The 19,370-nt window shown below is 41.8% G+C and overlaps 1 protein-coding gene across 2 annotated transcripts in view; it reads right to left on the minus strand.

Annotated features, from left to right (window-relative positions):
* Positions 1-5,437: 5,437 nt before the first annotated feature.
* Positions 5,438-19,370, minus strand: part of sobp (sine oculis binding protein homolog) — a 199,101-nt gene continuing 185,168 nt past the window's right edge. For both annotated transcript variants that reach the window (XM_062980188.1, XM_003215610.4), the window contains one exon: positions 5,438-7,376. The gene's annotated coding sequence lies outside the window, so the exon portion shown is untranslated. The remainder of the gene's footprint in view (positions 7,377-19,370) is intronic.

Genomic DNA, 19,370 nt, shown 5'->3' on the forward strand with positions numbered 1-19,370 from the left:
AAGGCCAAAACATCTGGGGACCCACAGGTTGAGAACCACTGCTTTATGATATTTGTGCAAAGAGTTTGTTTATTGGTTCCTTTCAAATTTGAACTTTTCATATACCTTATTGTATTTGTATCTCGACACAAGGCAACTTATTAGTATATAAGCAATCTAATCAATCAATCAATCAATCAATCAATCAATCAATGTTCATGCTCTTGTTGTTACTATTATTAACACTTATGAGCTAGCACCCTGTTAGTGACACACACACCTGTAAGCCCAACTAACGTTTGCATATGTACCTTCTTATCATTGATGAGGCTGATATTTTCTTTCTCCCAAGGACAACTAGTGGGCAAATCCATTTCAAGAAATGCACCTTAGCATCTACTTCTTAACATTTATAGAATCAATTCTAGTGACAACAATTAGAGGTGCAGCTGAATATTCACAAAGGAGACAGATACCACTGTACATTACATGTCTGAAGAAATCATAAAAAACCTAGCACTGTCAAATGCAAAATGTGGAGGAAACATGTGTTAGTTTTTCATGGGCAGAGAGTCCTTCTGAATGCCATATGTGTATCCAACCAGGCATATCGGCTGTCTATATTGACAAAGTGCTTGTATTCTGTCCTATCCTTTCCAGTTTCACCTTCCGTTGCTTCATCTTTCCAGCTTTGGTAGGGTTAGTAGGTCACAAATGTAGTATGAAAGAGATGGTTATCTCTCTTATACGGCATTGTATCAAACAATAGCATCAATTCAATCAGGCTGCAGTGCTAGCCGAAGTAAGGCTGGCATTTCTCCAGCAACAATATGATCCTCATTGAATCTTGTGAAAATACATAACCTTGAAATAGAAGTGCTGCCTTAGGGAAGGGACACTAGGATCTACTGCTGACAGAGACCAACACCCAGCATCCCCTAGCCAGCATGGCCAATACAGGGATTCCAAACAAATGATTTGAAGAGATCTAAACATTCTTAAACTTGATTACTGTTTCTCCGCTTTCCAGTTTAAGTTTATTAGTCCATAGCAGGGATTGTGGGGGGGGGGGGGGGAATCATTCAGTACATATTTGAAATCAAACTTGCCCAATTTTGTACTTTTGAACTACTAAAGAATTTGAATCCTTCAAAATTTTAATGTGGTTTCCCTGTTTAAAAAATATGCAAAAATCCACAAATGAAGAAATGAAGTCACACTCACTTTCTCTCACACAAAGTGTCATGTTTGTGTGAAGGTCCTGTCATAGTTTTGAACCACACAAATATGAACATAAGTAAGATGCCAAGCAAAGAAATCCACAAACGATGCCCAGAATGTAAATATACATCTAGACTGGGAAAACATTTTTATGAGCAAACATTGGCAGCTCAGAGGAAGTCCAGACAAGAAATAATCAGGGTCAGTCAACACCTTCCTAACAAAGGATTCCCCCAGGCAGGAAACAGCCAGGCTTTTAAGTTGCAAGGCTTTTCAGTGCTAATCAAGGTGATCAATTGCAACATTCACACTTGCCTCCAACAGACAAGAGTTTTTTCTCCCATCCCGAACCTTCCACAGATATATAAACCTCCCTTGTCTAGTTTCCAACAGACCTCACAACCTATGAGGATGCCTGCCATAGATGTGGGTGAAATGTCAAGAGAGAATGCTTCTGGAACATGGCCATACAGCCTAGAAAACTCACAGCAACCCGTTGATCCGTCAACGGTAAGACAGCTATCATCCAGGATTTGATCCTGGATGAGGGGGCGGATCTGGCATGCATCACCGAGACGTGGTTGGATGAGCTGGGTGGGGTGAATCTCACCCAGCTGTGTCCACCGGGTTTCGGGGTGCATCAGCAGGCCAGGGTTGGGGGGCGGGGAGGAGGAGTTGCGGTGATCTTCCGGCAGACCATCGCCCTGATCAGATGCGCCGTTCCGCAATCTTCAAGGTTTGAGTGTGTCCTGCTGAAGGTGGGAGCCCGAGACAGCTTGGGGATTCTGCTGGTGTACCGACCACCCCGCGACCCAGGAGTCTCCCTGTCCGAGCTAGCAGAAGTGGTCTCTAATGCGGCCTTGGTCTCCCAACAACTCATAGTTTTGGGGGACTTTAACATTCATGCCGAGACCACATTAACTGGTGCAGCTCAGGATTTCATGGTTGCCATGACGACCATGGGGCTGACTCAAGTCATATCTAGGCCCACACATCAGGCGGGACACACGCTAGACCTTGTCTTTATTGTGGACGGTGGAACAGTCAGAGTGGAAGAGCAAAACATCCTTCCATTGTCATGGTCTGACCATCATCTGATCTGTTTAAGTTTCGCCGTGTCTTCTAACCCCCGCAGGGGTGGTGGACCCACTAAGATGGTCCGCCCCAGGAGGCTGATGGATCCGGATGGACTCCTGAGGTCTCTTGGGGATCTTCCTGTTCTGGAGACTGGCGATCCTGTTGATGTCCTGGCTGATCGCTACAATAGTGAGCTGTCAAGGGCATTGGACACGATCGCTCCCGAACGTCCCCTCTCGCTGCATAGAGTCTCGTCAGCTCCTTGGTTCACTGAGGAGCTGGCCGTGATGAAGCGTGCGAGGAGGGAACTAGAGTGCATCTGGAGGAAATCTCAGGACGTGTCCGACCAAGCACGGGCTAAAGCCGCTATTAAGGCTTACTCCGTGGCTCTGCAAGCAGCCAGGAAAGCTTTCACGACTGCCTGCATAGCGTCTGCAGCCAACAGGCCATCAGAGTTGTTTCGAGTTGTTGGGGAGCTCCTGCAGCCTCCCGAGACCCAGGAGCTTCCCGATGACTTGGCAACTCGGTGCAGCGAGTTCGCGCACCATTTCGCAGGCAAAGTTGCTCAGATACGTCGTGAGTTGGACTCCAGCTTAACTGTAGCTTCAGCGGAGGTAACTGAGGCACCTATCTGTTCGATCTTGTGGGATTCTTTCTGGCTTGTTCTTCCTGATGACGTGGAGGGGATTCTTGGGTCTGTGAGGGCGACCACTTGCGCTCTGGATCCTTGTCCCTCTTGGCTGGTTAAGATGGCCAAAGATGGGTTGTTGGAGTGGTTTGTGGCTATAATAAATGCCTCTTTGGGTCAGGAGTCATTTCCATCCTGTTTTAAGCAAGCGGTGGTAAAGCCGCTACTAAAAAAGACCTCGTTAGACCCATCTGTTTGTAACAACTACAGACCAATCTCCAACCTCCCATTTCTGGGCAAGGTTCTAGAGCGGGTGGTTGCCACGCAGCTCCAGGGGTTTCTCGATGATACTGATTTTCTGGACCGCTCGCAGTCTGGCTTCAGGCCTGGGTACAGCACCGAGACGGCTTTGGTCGCCTTGGTGGATGACCTCCGCAGGGAACTGGACAGGGGGAGTGTGACCCTGCTGGTTCTCTTGGACATCTCAGCGGCGTTCGATACCATCGACCTTCTGGGGAGGCTCTCTGGGATGGGGCTCGGTGGCATGGTTTTGCAGTGGCTCCAGTCCTTCCTGGAGGGCCGCTCCCAGATGGTGAAGCTGGGGGACACCTGCTCGGACCCCTGGCCATTGACCTGTGGGGTCCCGCAGGGGTCTATCTTATCCCCCATGCTATTTAACATCTACATGAAACCACTGGGAGAGGTCATCCAGAGTTTTGGAGGGCGTTGCCATCTCTACGCAGATGACACGCAAATCCACTACTCGTTTCCATCTGATTCCAAGAAAGCCCCTCGGATGCTGAACCAGTGCCTGGCCGCTGTGGCAGACTGGATCAGGAGGAACAAGCTGAAGATCAATCCCGACAAGACAGAGGCCCTCCTGGTCAGTCATTCGTCGGATCGGGGTATTGGGTGGCAACCTGTGCTGGATGGGGTTGCACTCCCCCTGAAATCACAGGTCTGCAGTTTGGGGGTCCTCCTGGATTCAGCGTTGACGCTTGAGGCACAGGTGTCGGCGGTGGCTGGGAGGGCCTTTGCACAACTCAAACTTGTTCGCCAACTGCGACCATACCTCCGAAAGTCTGACTTGATCACGGTGGTCCATGCCTTAGTTACCTCTAGACTGGACTACTGTAATGCGCTCTACGTGGGGCTTCCCTTGAAGACGGCCCGGAAATTACAATTGGTCCAACGCTCGGCTGCCAGATTAATAACCGGGGCAAGTTACAGGGAGAGATCTACTCCCTTGTTTAAGGAGCTCCACTGGCTGCCGTTCATCTTCCGGTCCCAATTCAAGGTGCAGACCATCACCTGTAAAGCCCTAAACGGTTTGGGACCCACCTACCTTCATGACCGTATCTCCTACCATAAATCTGCCCGATCTCTCCGATCATCCGGGGAGGCCCTCTTATCGCCACTGCCTATATCCCAGACCCGCCTTGTGGGTACAAGGGAGAGGGCCTTTTCTGCTGTGGCCCCCCGATTATGGAATTCACTGCCCATTGAGATCAGGCAAGCTCCCACTCTGTTAGCTTTTAAAAAAGACTTTAAAACATGGCTCTTCCGCTGTGCTTTTGGTGAGTAATTACTGCTATATATTTCTTTGTTACTCCCTTCCAACATCTATCCCCTAGACTGCTCCACCTTCATATGTCCCTGTCCCCTGTGGTGTACTCCTTTGTCTCTCTCACTCCGAGTTTTTATCTCTGTGTTCATGCAGCCCGCCCTTGTTTTTATTGGTTCTTTGATTTCTTGATGTAATGTATATTATTATTTATTGTATTGTTTTAATTGTGTTATGATATGTTGTTTTTATATTTTATTATATTGTACTGCTCTGGGCATGGCCCCATGTTAGCCGCCCCGATTCCCCGTTGGGGAGATGGTGGCGGGGTATAAATAAAGTTTTATTATTATTTATTATTATTATTATTATTATTATTATTATTAGCAACTTTGTTTGGAGGTGAAAAGCTAAGCAGGGTCAGGACAGCTTATTACTTGAATGGGAGACTGCCAAGAAATATCAGGTGAGATAGGGCTATATTTCAGAAGAAGGCAAGGATAAACCACTCTGAGTATGCCTTGCTTAAGAAAACCTTATGATATTCATTGGACCACCAGAAATTGACAGACAACTTGAGTGTACACTCAGTGTAAAACAGAAAAGCGCAGAACTGTTGTGAATACAAGATCAGAGAAGTAATGTGTGTGTAAGCCTTTGGCATGGATGCAGAAAGTGAACTGATGCCTTTTCTCACTTGGAACATCCCCAAAGCAGCAAAGTGGGACAGGGAGGGGAGGCCTCTATTCCCAGTTAAATGTTTTTTCCATCTTCACTAAAAGAAGTTAAAAGATTAGAAGAGACGAGCTCACAAAGACTAAGCCTCCCCTCTAAACTGCTTTTAAATAGGGATATTCTTTTCAGAGCCAACATTTCATTGCATCTATTTTATTTGTCAAAGAAACGAAAACGTTTTGTGCACAGATTTTTTTAAAAAAATAAGGAAAACAACAGTAAGGTGAAATGTATTTTTTTGAACTTGGAGATTTATTTTGTTTTAATAAATCTGACACCAGTCAGGGAGGAAAAAAAATGGCATGAGCCCAGAACAACAAGAAGCATCTTTCAAAGTGCTTCACGTTTCCCCATAGAAATCTGTCTGTGTTCGCTTTTGAAATCCTTCCATGGGCTCATGAGCTCATCCCCGCAACCCCCTTCCGCCCCTCCCTCCCACCCCTCACCTTTTTAAATTTTTCATTTATTGATTTTTTTAAAAAGCGACCTTGCTCGTCGGGTGTAATCTTCCAAGCCTTCACAGCCCTAATAAATAAGGAGCACCTGTAAAACAGTAGCTTGACTTAGGTGAATCTGTACAAAGGAAAATATAGAAATACAGTATGTACATAGTGCCCTTGGCGCACCATTGCTATAAGGCTTCAATTTGATTGGCTTTTATGTCAGACCCTGCCCCGAAATCTCTGAAGCACTTCCTTTTCAAACCAGTTCCTGTTTACTAATTCTAACAGCCTTATAGTAAAGGTGTATCTGGGACACCATTGTGTGAACAATTGCTTTATTCAAGTTAGTAAACAGTTACACTGGATCACAAGGTGATTTGAACATATTTTTATGACCCCCCAACTCATTTTTTCTCTCCTTTACTATTGTCTTTTTGTCCAAATGGGATACTCCACAATTGTTATACCCAATCAGTGCCGGCATACATGCTCTAGTGTACTTTTGGACTCTTGGCTACAACTATACAAGTGCACACAAGTAAATTCTACCCTGTTATCCTCCACCCACCAACCGAGGATCAAATTGCACATTTCTTTTAACCATGACAGGAGAAAGCAAACAGTGAAACAGAATCATGGGGGCTCTCTTCTCACTTTACCCCTATGTTTTCATTGGCTTGGCCATACCTTTCTAATTATCATGAAAGGGTTTTGCATCTGGAGAGATTGTCTCACTGGCTTCCTGGATCACTGAAAAACCATCAGGGTTGAAATTTCATCCAAGTCTTTCATAACACCCAGCAAATATTTTCCCCAGATAGTTTTACACCTTCAGGGGATCCTTTCCCCCTCTTTTTCTCCTTTTTTTGTTTTTTTTTGTTTTGGTCTTAAGTTCAACACTCTTGCTCTGTTCCCAAATGGGGCACTATTTAGGGGAATTGAAAGAGAGGAAAGCTGAGAGGAATAAACATTTACTGAGTTCTCTTGGCATTCAGTCTCTGAAAAACCACAGTATAAACTATTCATGCTGCTTCTTACATCTGTCAAATAAAAAAATTAAAAAATAAAAAGCCATAAAAGTTTAACACTGAAAATATGGCATTAAAAAGGATAAAGGTGGCCTTTGTAAAAAATAACAAGGAAAAAAAAGTATATTAGCCAATAAAATATTCTAAGAACTCTTCATTTAAAAGTGCATCATGGACAGGAGATAAGAGATGACTCTGAAGTGTCGGTACTCCAGTATGACCCCTTTAATCCCACCCCCAATCAAAAACGCAAATAGGTCCAAAACCATACAATGCAAATCACAATTCTCAGTGTAGCAGCAAAACCACAGCAGTTTTTTGGGGAAAAAAATCAATTTCATTGTCCAGCCTCAACTATCTGAACTTTGAAGTCAGTGAAGGGGGAAAGTACATATATTGGTCCATGTGGCTTTAGAAATCAGAGGAAAATCCTTTGTCGGCAAGAAACCAAAGGGTTAGGGAGAAGAGGAGATGGTAGTTCGGAATGCTGAGCGTACTTCGTGGGGTCCGTGATGTGCTTACAGTCTTCTGAGCCAAAGGCACCCAAAGGTCTTGAGTTTTCCCTCTAAGAAAGTGGCGCTGTTTTCTTAACTTACAACCAGAAGCAGTGGTGAGTGGACCAGCTGGTGTTGGTTGGGGAAGCAGCATGGTTTGCTCTGCTCTCCTTCTCCGTGCAGTGTACCCTGTCAAAGTGAGCATTCCTGTAAAAGCAAAGACCGGGAGGTCAGTGTCTGCCTTGCGATATCACAATTAATCACAGGTGGTCATGTTACATTGACAAACGAGCTTGGACATACACAGTATCATCTGGAAAGGATACATCTTCAGCCTTATTGATACCTGATATTTTGAGAATGTGTCAGCATAACATTATGCTATTTTCATTTGCAAGTAGTTGCTGATAAATAATGGACAACTTTCTGGATAAGAAAGTTTCAGGATGAGAAGCAACCAATTTTCATCTCTTTCTGCCTCAAGAAGTGGGTCTTAATGATGTTAGTTCTTTAGACCTGAATTGATTTCCAGCACCCAACCTGTTAATCTCTACTTTCAACCAAGTCTCACTGAAATAATTGCAACTTTAGTATGGTATCACAGCTTATAAATTGTAGACTATTACCTCAGGATCCCATTTAGTCCTCCTTTTTCACTGATTAGAAATGAATATACATAATGTATGTAACTTAATTTTCCAGGCCTGTTGATCCCTACCAAATACCTCAAAACCCCAAATCTAGATACATGTAGTTTGGACATAAGAAACAAATGATAGTTTAAAGAAAGTTGCAATGAGTATGATAGGCCATAATCACTCACTTATTATGTTCTGCTAATGTCTAATGCCAAAAAGGCCAGACTGCCCTGATGTCTATACCTATGCACATATGGATCTATGTACATCACTGGAGTGGAGTGGAGCCCCTGGTGGTGCAATGGGTTAAACCCTTGTGCTGGCAGGACTGTTGAGCAACAGGTTGGCAGTTCGAATCTGGGGAGAGTGAGTGAGCTCCCTCTGTCAGCTCCAGCTCCCCATGCGGGCCATGAGAGAAGTCTCCCACAAGGATGGTAAAACTTCAAACATCTGGGCGTCTCCTGGGCAGCATCCTTGCAGACGGCCAATTCTCTCACACCAGAAGTGACTTGCAGTTTCTCAAGTCGCTTCTGCCGTGAAAAAAAAAGGCCCTGGAGTGGAGTGAAACCTTCCACATACAAAGTCAGGCCAGCAACTTGTTATTTTGGGAGATAAAAGTTGGGAGCTTTGAGGAAGTCAATGTGTGGTTTAATTCAGAGAATACTTATCAGTACTCACAAGCATTAACTGACGTTATCATGTCCTCCTTCTTCTCCTCCTCTTTCTCTGGCTCATGCAACCTAGAACTAGAATCTCTCCCCCCTTTCTCATTTTTTCCCCCAGTGTGCCTCACTATAAGTAAAGCGTAGGCACACTATGCTGATCATTTAGCAGAGCATATTGAAATGCTTTAGGGCCATATAAAATTGCCTTTTGATGAGTCTGATCCATGATCCATCCTGCCTGATATTGTCAACTCTGACACAGATAGCATCTCAAGGATTTCTGACAGGATTGTTTCCTAGCCTTATTTGGAGATTCCATGGTGCTCTCCCATGCAAATGTTTAAACAAGCATGCAAAATCAGATGAGATGGATGTGTTCAGGTATGGTGGTCTGTTATCTTCAAGTTCAGAAGAGGACCCTCTCATTTAAGTGGCAACAGTGCAATGTCATATGCTTTGCTGCAACAAAATTGGGCCGAAGGAACCTGACTCTGGTGCAAAGGCATAACTGGCATACTTCAAAGGTCTTCCCTTGTCTTGGCATTTAGACTTGCAGAGGCACTTGTGTGATATTGGCAGGTGCAGCAGCAGAAACCTTGTAGCTTGGCAAACAGGGTGACTTGAGCAAAATCAAAAAGAACAAATGGCTTGATGTATTTTTAAATTTAAGAGCTTCAGTGGTATGGGGAGCCACTGTTTTGTGCAGCAAATGGTTGATAGGTTTTAGGAAGGGAACTAGTTCCAGTGTGCATGTTCTGAAATGTCTCCAACCAGGAAATCATGCTAGACAACAATGAACATGATATCCCTCACTACATGATTTGACTTTGGCAGAACCTGGAAAAGTCACTCACTGGAGTTGTAATTCCAAGCACATGGCCATGCTGGGGATATGGGAATGATGATCTGAACATGTAATGTTTTCAGATTCTAGACTACTTACCTCTGATATCTGTCTTGCGTCTCAAATATAGTCATCTATATTTGAAGGTGACTGGAAAACCTAAGGCCTAAATTCAATATTACTGTATAACTCCTATATAAGTCTAGAAATTTTAGTCAAAAAGCCATCCAAAAAACCTGGGTTGGCTTATCAATAGGTCAAAAGGACCTGAGCTCCCAACAAAAAAGGAACCATCACCTTCCCTAAGTAGAGTAAAGGCAAGAGGTCAGTCTGTCCAAGAAGAACCTAGAAGGAAGTATCAACCTGCTCCACCTTCTCTGCCACAGCACCACTTTTGGCCTTTCTAAATGCTTGGTTGGGAAAATGGTGGTGGTCAGGAGTGGCTGACTTCCTTAGGCAGCATTGGTGCTTTCCCCTCTCTGTGGAATGACCATCGACTTATCATATCAAAACACGTAATTTTGGCCCTCAAACCTGCCCTTAAGTTATACAAAAGTCAACTTATACATGTGTATATACAGTTATTTCCAATGAGGGCACATCCACTGAATCAGGCAAATGGTTATGTAAATTCCATCAATTCAATGGCTCTGTTCTAGTTGCTATTAATAAAGGGATGCATCTTTGGTCTTCCCTATTTAATTATATAAAGTCTTGATTCAAACAATATTTTGATTTAAATTAGGATGAGTATACTCCCAAGATAATTTCTTGGCCAATTATTTATCAGACGATTCAGAACAGGTATTAGGAACAACAACACCCTAGTATCTAGGCTGCTAGGCAACATAAGCAATATTTCTGAGAGAAAGCTCATTTGACATAGTGTCATCTAACCATCCTCTCTGTGTCTGAAATGTTGGGGAAAGGCGGTGAGCCATTCTGCTGCAATTCAGATTCAATGGGATCTAGTTTGGGGTTAAACAACTTTAAAATGTCAGCTCAAGTGCTTCATATGTGCAGCTAGCTATCTAAGACTCTGGCAAATAAGACACTGAAAGGCTAGCACATTTCATATGTAATCACATAGGCTCCACAGAAAGAGTTTAAAATTATATAGGATGAGCATACTAATAGGTGGCTAAGATGTGGAACTTTGCAAAGGAATCCAAACTGGATTGTTTGCTTCATTTTATACTGGCCAAGTTATTCAATATGTACATTTCCAAAGGGAAAGATTATGCTACATAGTCTAAGTTTTCAAAATAAGAATTGGAAAATGGAATTTAATAGTGGGGGTACGTATAGGGGGTGATTAAAAAAACGAATTCAGTTTGATCATTTTGTCTCTAGATAATTTGTTACTGTACTTTGGATTATGTTTAAGAAACATTTTACAAATAATTGGAAGACTAAGCCAGCTGCATGGTAGATATTATTACAAATTGAAACACACATTAAACAGGACTTGCATTCTTTCAAATATCAAGAAGAGGCCAGGGAAAATAAATATATGTATAGTAGAGCGAGAATACGGACCTAACTATAGATGCATTGAGAGTTTGACTGACTGATGCTAATTGAATCTAATTGATAGATTTCTTAAAGCTATACTGTCAGATTTAAATGCTTTGCCAGGCTTGAAAAGTTTTCATATTTACCTTGTTGTTGTTGTTATTGTTGTTTGTATATTGTTTTTTATGAATTGTTGTTTTTACATTGTTTTTAGGCATTGAATTTTTGTCATTTACTGTAAGCCGCTTTGAGTCTCCTCGGAGAGAAAGGCGGGTAAAAGTGATGTAAATAATTAAATAAATAAATAAAAATTTTCCCTACTCCTTTCCTGCTGTAACAAATATACTTCCAGCCACAAACACCTTTCACATAAGGGTAAGAGTACATACATGGCACCTCATGGGACAATGCACAGCAAAATTGAACAATATGGCTCAAATCTGATACCAAAAAAATGTTTTTCTCTGCTGAGAGTGTGAAAAAACCATGTGGCAATTAGAGTATGTGTATTAGAGATAGTCTAATACAGTCCCAACTTTGCATTTGCCATGAGAGTTCACTTCTATTTTCTCTGATTCACAAGAGGAATTTAAAATGTATTCTAACTTCCATCAATAACTGCTTAATTATACCCACATGCTTTAAAATTACAATAATCAAACTGTACCTAAGAGCTTTCCTTGGTTTTAAGCCAAGCTGGGTTTTATTTGAGAGGAAAGATCAAACACCATTCAGAATCCATGAGGAGTGATAGTTGCAGAAATATTTATTTGGTAATTATTTTGGTGTGAGCACAAAGCATAGAGATATTTCAAAGACTAATTAGAGTTTTGAAATGAAGAAAAATAAAAGGGTGTTTTCTATAAGAAACAAAAAGGCGAAACACACTGCCATGAAATATTTAAAAAATATTTAATGGATTAACTAATGCTGTTAGTAAGCAGGAGGAGAAAAACACTGAGTTCCCCAATGCATATTCTCTTCTTAAATCCAATTGGGAATGAAGAGATATTTGTAATCATTACGCGGAAGATACCTAACCTTCTTCTTCCCTATTTATTTCATCAGAACAAGGGTGGACAAAATTTAGTCTGCAGATTGCATGCTTTGGAGGCATGTTTTCGGCCCCCAAAATTCAACAACATCTATGGATGGGGCAATGTTGTCATATTTGTTGACATTATGGGCTATTTTGGGCTCAGTACAAGCCTTTTTTAAAGGAAGTAAATTAAACATGACCTTTGGATCATTTCTCATTTGTAAAAAAAAGCACCACCTGGCCTTATGATGGTCTAAAGGTAAAGGAAAAGATCTTCCCCTGACATTTAAGCCTGGTCATGTCCGACTCTGGGTGTTGGTGCTCATCTCCATTTCTAAGCCAAAGAGCCAAAGTTGTCTATAGACACCTCCAAGGTCAAGTGACTTGCATGACTGCATGGAGCACCGTCACCTTCCTACTGGAGCGGTACCTATTGATCTACCCACATTTGCATGTTTTCAAATTGCTAAGTTAACAGAAGCTGGGGCTAACAGCAGGAGCTCACCCCCGCTTCCTGGATGTGAACTGCCAACCTTTCAGTCAGCACATTCAGCATCTCAGCAGTTTAATCCACTGTGCCACCGGGAGCTCCTTTTTATGACGGCCTAGAGCAGTGGTTCTCAACCTGTGGGTCCCCAGATGTTTTGGCCTTCAACTCCCAGAAATCCTAACAGCTGGTAAACTTGCTGGGATTTCTGGGAGTTGTAGGCCAAAGCACCTGGGGACCCACAGGCTGAGAACCACTGGTCTAGAGTTTTAAAATTCCCCATAGGGTTAGAAGGGCTGGGAGCATTTGGAGGCTAAATATTTTATGAGATGCAACTGGAGATCCGGTCCTCCAAGGTTTCCTTGGAAGTGAATGCAGCTCCCCCCTAAACACCAAGGCTGTCCACCTGCATTTTAGTAGGCCTCCTACTATCATTGTTGTATTTGTTGCCCCCATCTAGTCAAATTCAAAAACAGGTCTGATTTTTACACAAGCCTGTTTGCCTAAGGCCATTCAGTGGTTTTCCATGACCAAGGAGAAATTTGAATCCTTGTCCTTGGAGTCATAGTCCAAAACTTAAACCACAACATCACACTGGATCATTGGCATTTGATTAGGAAAATATGAACAGAAACCGAATGGTTTTTTTGTTAAATAATGCAAATTTATTACTTCTGTGAATTTTTTACATAGAAAAGCCTGAGGAATAAGGATTTCTGAGGTCATAAGGTGCATTCATGGCAGTTATGGAAAACTGAAAATGTTGCAAGTGCCAGTTCCTAAACTGTGTTCAATCTATTATATGCATCCTCCACTATGTGCACAATTAATTTTTTCCAGCCAATATTAGTTAGGATTCAGTGAGCCATGTTTCTGATGGTGTGCTCAAATCTGACTTTTCTGCAGAGGTGGTATTCATGCAACCTTCCAGATATTGTTGTTGGAGTGCACATCCCAGCATTCTTCACCATTGGCTCTGTTGGTTAGGGTTTCTGGGAGTTGTAATCCAACAACATCTGGAAAGACAGATTACCTCTACCCCTGCTTTAATATGAGACATGTTGGCCATAAATTATTGGCAAGCACGTGCAAGACTCTAATCCAGTGTTTAATCATGGGTGACATTTAATTTTCTCCTATGGGAACAGCAGGGAGAGAGACCACCATTGATAGGCTAAATGGTACATGTAGAATTTAATAATCTTCACCTTAAAAGCTCCTTTCTTTGTAACACAGAGTTAAAATAGATTGGTGATCTACATGCTCACACAGTTATTGCAAAACTGTTAAGCCCAACAAAATAGTCCTTCTATCAACAAAACATCGTCTTTTTCCGTGAAGCTGGCACTTGCAAAAATCTTAATGGGATATTTGAATCATGTCAAGTTGCATCAGCCTAACAATTTATACTCTGGTGGCCAAACAGCCAACCCTGAGGAAGTATATGGTGTTAATTAATGTTTTCAATAATCAAGTGTCAAGTGGATGATACATTTAGAAACTGTTTCTACAGTAGTGGAGACATGCCTCCAAGGGAGCCATTTGTGCTGATTCCACTGGCTTCAGTGGCCACAATTAAGATTCTGTACGTGTCTTTAGAATGCTAGAAACAGACCTATTTGCTCATTTCCTCTAGTAAGTGAAAAACATGAAAACATATACAATCAGTTATAGTAAATCAAATAAAACATTAATGATGTTGGCATAGTCAACATTCACTGAAACACCCCCTCTGTGGTTCACATTTTTCAAGTAAATAACCTGAAAAGTACTTCAAGAGCATTTAGGAGATTTAAGCTTTGTGTAATATATAAGCTTGCAGCCCATACACTTACCACTTACATCATCATCAAGAGAAGATGCTGTATAAGAGATCAATTTGTATAAGAGGCATCAGGCAAACTATTCTACATTCATGATCCAGAGAAACTGTAACATCTGTAAAACAAATTGTACCTAGTACAACACAATGCAATTTATGCTATAGGAAGGTAAAGGTAAAGGTTTTCTCTGACATTAAATCTAGTCGTGTCCGACTCTGGGAGTTGGTACTCATTTCCATTTCTAAGCATTGTCCGTAGACACTTCCAAGGTCATGTGGCCGGCTTGACTGCATGGAGCGCCATTACTTTCCCGCCAGAGTGGTACCTATTGGTCTACTCACATTTGCATGTTTTCAAACTGCTAGGTTGGCAGAAGCTGTGGCTAACAGGGGAAGCACACCCCACTCCCTGGATTCGAACTGCCATCCTTTCGGTCAGAAAGTTCTGCAGCTCAGCGGTTTAATCCACTGCACCATTGGGGGCTCCACTATGGGAAACCAGGATATCATTATGAGAGAAATTATCTGAACTCTGGTTATATTAACACTTCTGTTGGTCATGCTGTCTTGTCAGTGCTTTCCGTACAAGGTTGCTGTCTCTCTACCCACTGTTGTGTAGTTTTGAAAGTGTTATATCAGTTTATTTGTGACTGCAATGAAAGAAAAAATAGCTTCCCTCCTTGTGATTTGCACAAAAAAAGAGCAGCTTGCAATGAAAAGGGTTCAATCAACAGCGCTCATTAAGGTGAAATGCTCACTGAAAAGCTAAAGTCTAATATTCTGGCAAAATGGAGAGGACAATCCAAGGGTGTTGTGCTGATGCTCATCTGCACATTGCTGTCTATGTTGACACTCTGCCTAAACTTCATTTTGAAATGCTAAAGCATCCTCCCTATAGGCCTGATCTTGCCCCATCAGACTACCACCTGTGTGGTCCCCTAAAAGGAACCCTACAAGGACAAAGAATAACATCTGATGAAGACGTGAAGATAGCACTGCATTTGTGGCTGGCAGTTCAACCTAAAACATTTTTAATAAGGCAATACAAAAGCTTATTGACAAATAGACAAAGTGTTTTGAAAAGCAGGGAGATTATGTCAAAAATGATGTATTAGTATTGGCTAAAAGTTGATTAAAATAAATTCTACAGTCAGAGTGCAGGTAATTTTTGACTCACTCGTATAATAAATCAAAAAAATCATCTATGTAGTGTAGCCAAACTTGTGGAATGGGGCTGAAAAATTGTATCCAAAAACTTTGGGGGAGGTTTTCATTCATAGAAGAGCTTTCTTTGAATGGTTGGACTGGTCCACCTTCCACTTTCCTGATGCATACCTGGTTCACTCCAGAGTGTGGTATGGCTAAGCCTTTGCCAGGACTGACACTGACTGCCAATCTCACTTGTGTTTGTGACATCCCAGAAGGCTAATGGCAGTATAAGAAAAAAGGAATGTCTCTTGCCATGTAAAAAGTGGCATCTATGAGGAATGATTTTCTGATGACACTTTGATTTTTTTTTTATTTTGCTCTACCTAGTTGTGTGCAATGTCAAAGGAAATCATAATGAATGGAGGACATACATACAAGCACACATGCCTGAGACTATTAATGATGATGGACATTTCCCCTTCTTATTCTCACTGGCCTCAATGACCACCATCATCTCATAACTGAACTGCACTTATTTTTAATCTCTTTGTAACATGTTAACACAATGTTTAATTGATACACGAGAAGTCTTGGCACCACTGCTTTGACTTGGAAATATAAGAAATAAGTTTTCTCCATGTTGAGGTCTAAATGTCACCTACGACCTCATCAGGCAGGCTAACTTGCCTGTTGTATGCCGCTTGTTCTCCCCTTTTGACGTGGAACCCATTACATGATGCACTGGGACTTCCAGCCAGGCTTTGTAGCAAAAGGGGAGAGCAAGTGGCATATGCTGCCACGGAAAAGCGGAAGACTTCCTATGTTGCCTTTGGAGCAATGGGGAGAGCCCCTGTGGAATGGGATTCCAGGTAAGTCGGGCAATGCGGGGCATGGCGCTACGGGTTCTCCATGTCTCCAGCCGGGACCCCATGGATTTGTCATGAAGCATGCTGAATCCATAGCCCTTTATGATGAGGTCCATAGATTTCTGTGGGATCTGACAAACTGTATCTGCACATTTTTCTTTAGCCAAGCTGCTGCGTGCATATAAAAACCATTCTACAAAATGCATTTGGGAGTGGGTGTGCATGTGTTTAGTTATAAACACTATCAATAAACACTGCTTGAAAATAGCTGTCTACATGGGATGGACAAGCAGTAAAAATGTGCGCTGGAGGCTGAGCCATGACTTTTTGGGAATCATCCAGAAATTCATATTTACCAACCCTAACTTTTCTGGCTGGAAAATTATTGTTAATACCAATTGGAATAGACCTCATGGATCAATGGTAGCTTGTTAAATACATACTTACATGAATTCAACTAGAGTACACCAACAATGGATTCAGGCTACTTCATATATATTTTTGTAAATCTTGAGTGAACATTGAATATCTAGTTCCTGTAACACAATACCCCCTCAAACACACACACAGAGTCAAATCTTGGTTTAGAAAAAGAATTACAACAATTTGGGGGGTAAAAGACAGATTGTAAAAAACCCTATAATTTAACTAATGTTAATTGTGATCTTTTTAGTGACTTTCACACACATACAGAATTACCCGAAGAAGTAAAAACAAAACCCTTAAAATGTCCATAGTTCTACAATGGAAGTATTTATATTACATAAAAAGGCACAATTTGTAATAAATAACAAAGTAACAGAGACAAGACTCAGTAGGACACAGATATTACATGAAGATGAATGTAGAGGAAGGTTAGTGCAATTTAAAGATGATTTATCCTGATACTACATAACAAGAAATAAAAAAAACGGACATTTTCTACACATTGTAGCACTTTTCTTATATAAACTACACTTGTCATAGATTAATTATAAGATTGACTTTAGTAACATATCTAGATGCTATATTTTTGTATTCATGAACTTTAGAGTTATAATTATGATTTCAGTAATTCAGCAGGAATAAACACAATGTAGAATATCAGCACTGAATGGTAGGCAGTGGGACTCTGAATGAATCTTGAGAGCAGTATTTGATCTGAGCTTTAGGTCTGAAATATTCCAAAATGTGAAAAAACCTGGAAATTTCTGGAAAGTCATATTGTGTTAAAGACTTATAGATAAAACCACAGGTACCCATCCCACAGGTATGGGGTTATAAACGGAGATGGGGTAGGATTTGAGTCTCTTGATGTATAACATCACCAGAGACCATCTGACTTTAGCACTGATATCTTATTTAGCCATCACAGCCAACATGGACAGTCTGTAACAGCATACTGCATTTTTTGAAATCAAAATATTATATATCTAATGTTTGGAAACAGTGGCCAACATCCAATAGGTCTGACAAGCTAACAGAAATCCTTCCACTGGCAGAACCAAAGGGAAAGTGATCCCTCTTTCTTCCCCAGGGTGCTCTGAAATCCTGTTTCACATGGCTAAGGAATTCTCTGGAGCAGGTTTGCTGCTGGCACATTTTTAGAGGAGGCCACCAATGGGAGGAGTCACCATGCCAGTAGGTCGGATAGTAACACAACAAAACATAAATGCTGTCATGAGAACTCAAACTGGTTGTGACAAATACAATATACATATGTAAATTAAACATTCTGAAAATAAATGTTTTCGGTTAGAATCTTGTTGACTCTCCTGACATAGGCCTCTTCCACACAGCTAAATAAAATCCCACGTTACCTGCTTTGAACTGGAATATATGGCAGTGTGGACTCAGATAACCCTGTTCAAAACCGATATTGTGGGATTTTCTGCCTTGATATTATGGGTCATATGGCTGTGTGGAAGGGCCTATAGTTACATTGCCAGCAGAGGCCAACAAACAGTACTATCAACTGTGAAATAAAAGCCACTAGCACCAAGCAAATGATGAAGAACTCAGTGGCTGAACAGGCAGGAGGAACTGGCTGCTGGTCCTGAACGGACTATTTCTGAATGCCTGTTTTCCAGGGTAAGTTGCTCCTTGAAGCCCCAGTAGTGTGATTCTTTATCACACTACACTGTTGAAGTGCTATTATCCCATTTTCACTGCCAGGGTAACATCCCATAGAATCCTGGGGTTTACAATTCACAAAGGCCATTTAGGATTGCCAGGCAGAATGCTCTTGGGCCTCACTACCAACCTCAGAATTCTATGGGATGCAAGTATACAGGTTAAAGTGGAATAATAACAGTATAACACTGCAGTCTGATAATACTATATTGCTTGTCCTGCAGCATAAGCAAGACAAGCAATATATAGCCCATGCGACCTCTCTTAGGACTTCATCCCAGGAATGAGGGAACAGAGGGAGCAGTCTTACCATGTTCCCTTCTGCCAAGGTCCGTCTTCTGGGTTGGCCAGCCATCCCATGTCTTTTCTCCGTTGAGATCCATCTTTCCCCTGCTTTCTCCTGACTCTTGAATATGAATTCAGGGATCTATTTCCATGCACACCGGAAATGCCCTTATGTCAGTGGTTCTCAGCCTATGGATCCCCAGGTGTTTTGGCCTACAACTCCCAGAAATCCCAGCCAGTTTGCCAGCTTTTAGGATTTCTGTGAGTTGAAGGCCAAAACATCTGTGAACCCACAGGTTGAGATCCACTGCCTTACGTCATGTGATGGCCTCCATGGGAGTCTCGTGGGATTCCGTTTCCGAAGTGCATGGAAACAGAGTCCTAAGTCTATGGGATGAGATCCTTAGTATCCTTTTGTTCCATTCACAACCGTCTAGAACCCAGGCATCCATAAATAGGCAGCTCAGAGTGGCAGCCATTTCTCCACACTGCTGCCATCTATGCCTATACATGCAATAAAGAATAGTGACTATCCTTTATTTTAAAAAGGTTACCTAGTAACTAAGCACAGAAGTACCCAAATACTGAAATAAATCAGTTACTAAAGTGCCCGAAATCCAGGTATCTGCTTTGTAAACACAGAGAAATAATTTCTTGTAAAAGCAGAGCAGTAATTTGTTCTGAATCCAAATAGCACATCTGGCAAATTAAGAATTCCTTTTGTGTATGTACTACAGAGCTAATACAAAGGTGTAGAGGCCAGTTGTTTGTCTGCTATA

Source organism: Anolis carolinensis, chromosome 1, assembly GCF_035594765.1.
Source record: "Anolis carolinensis isolate JA03-04 chromosome 1, rAnoCar3.1.pri, whole genome shotgun sequence".
NCBI lineage: Eukaryota > Metazoa > Chordata > Lepidosauria > Squamata > Dactyloidae > Anolis > Anolis carolinensis.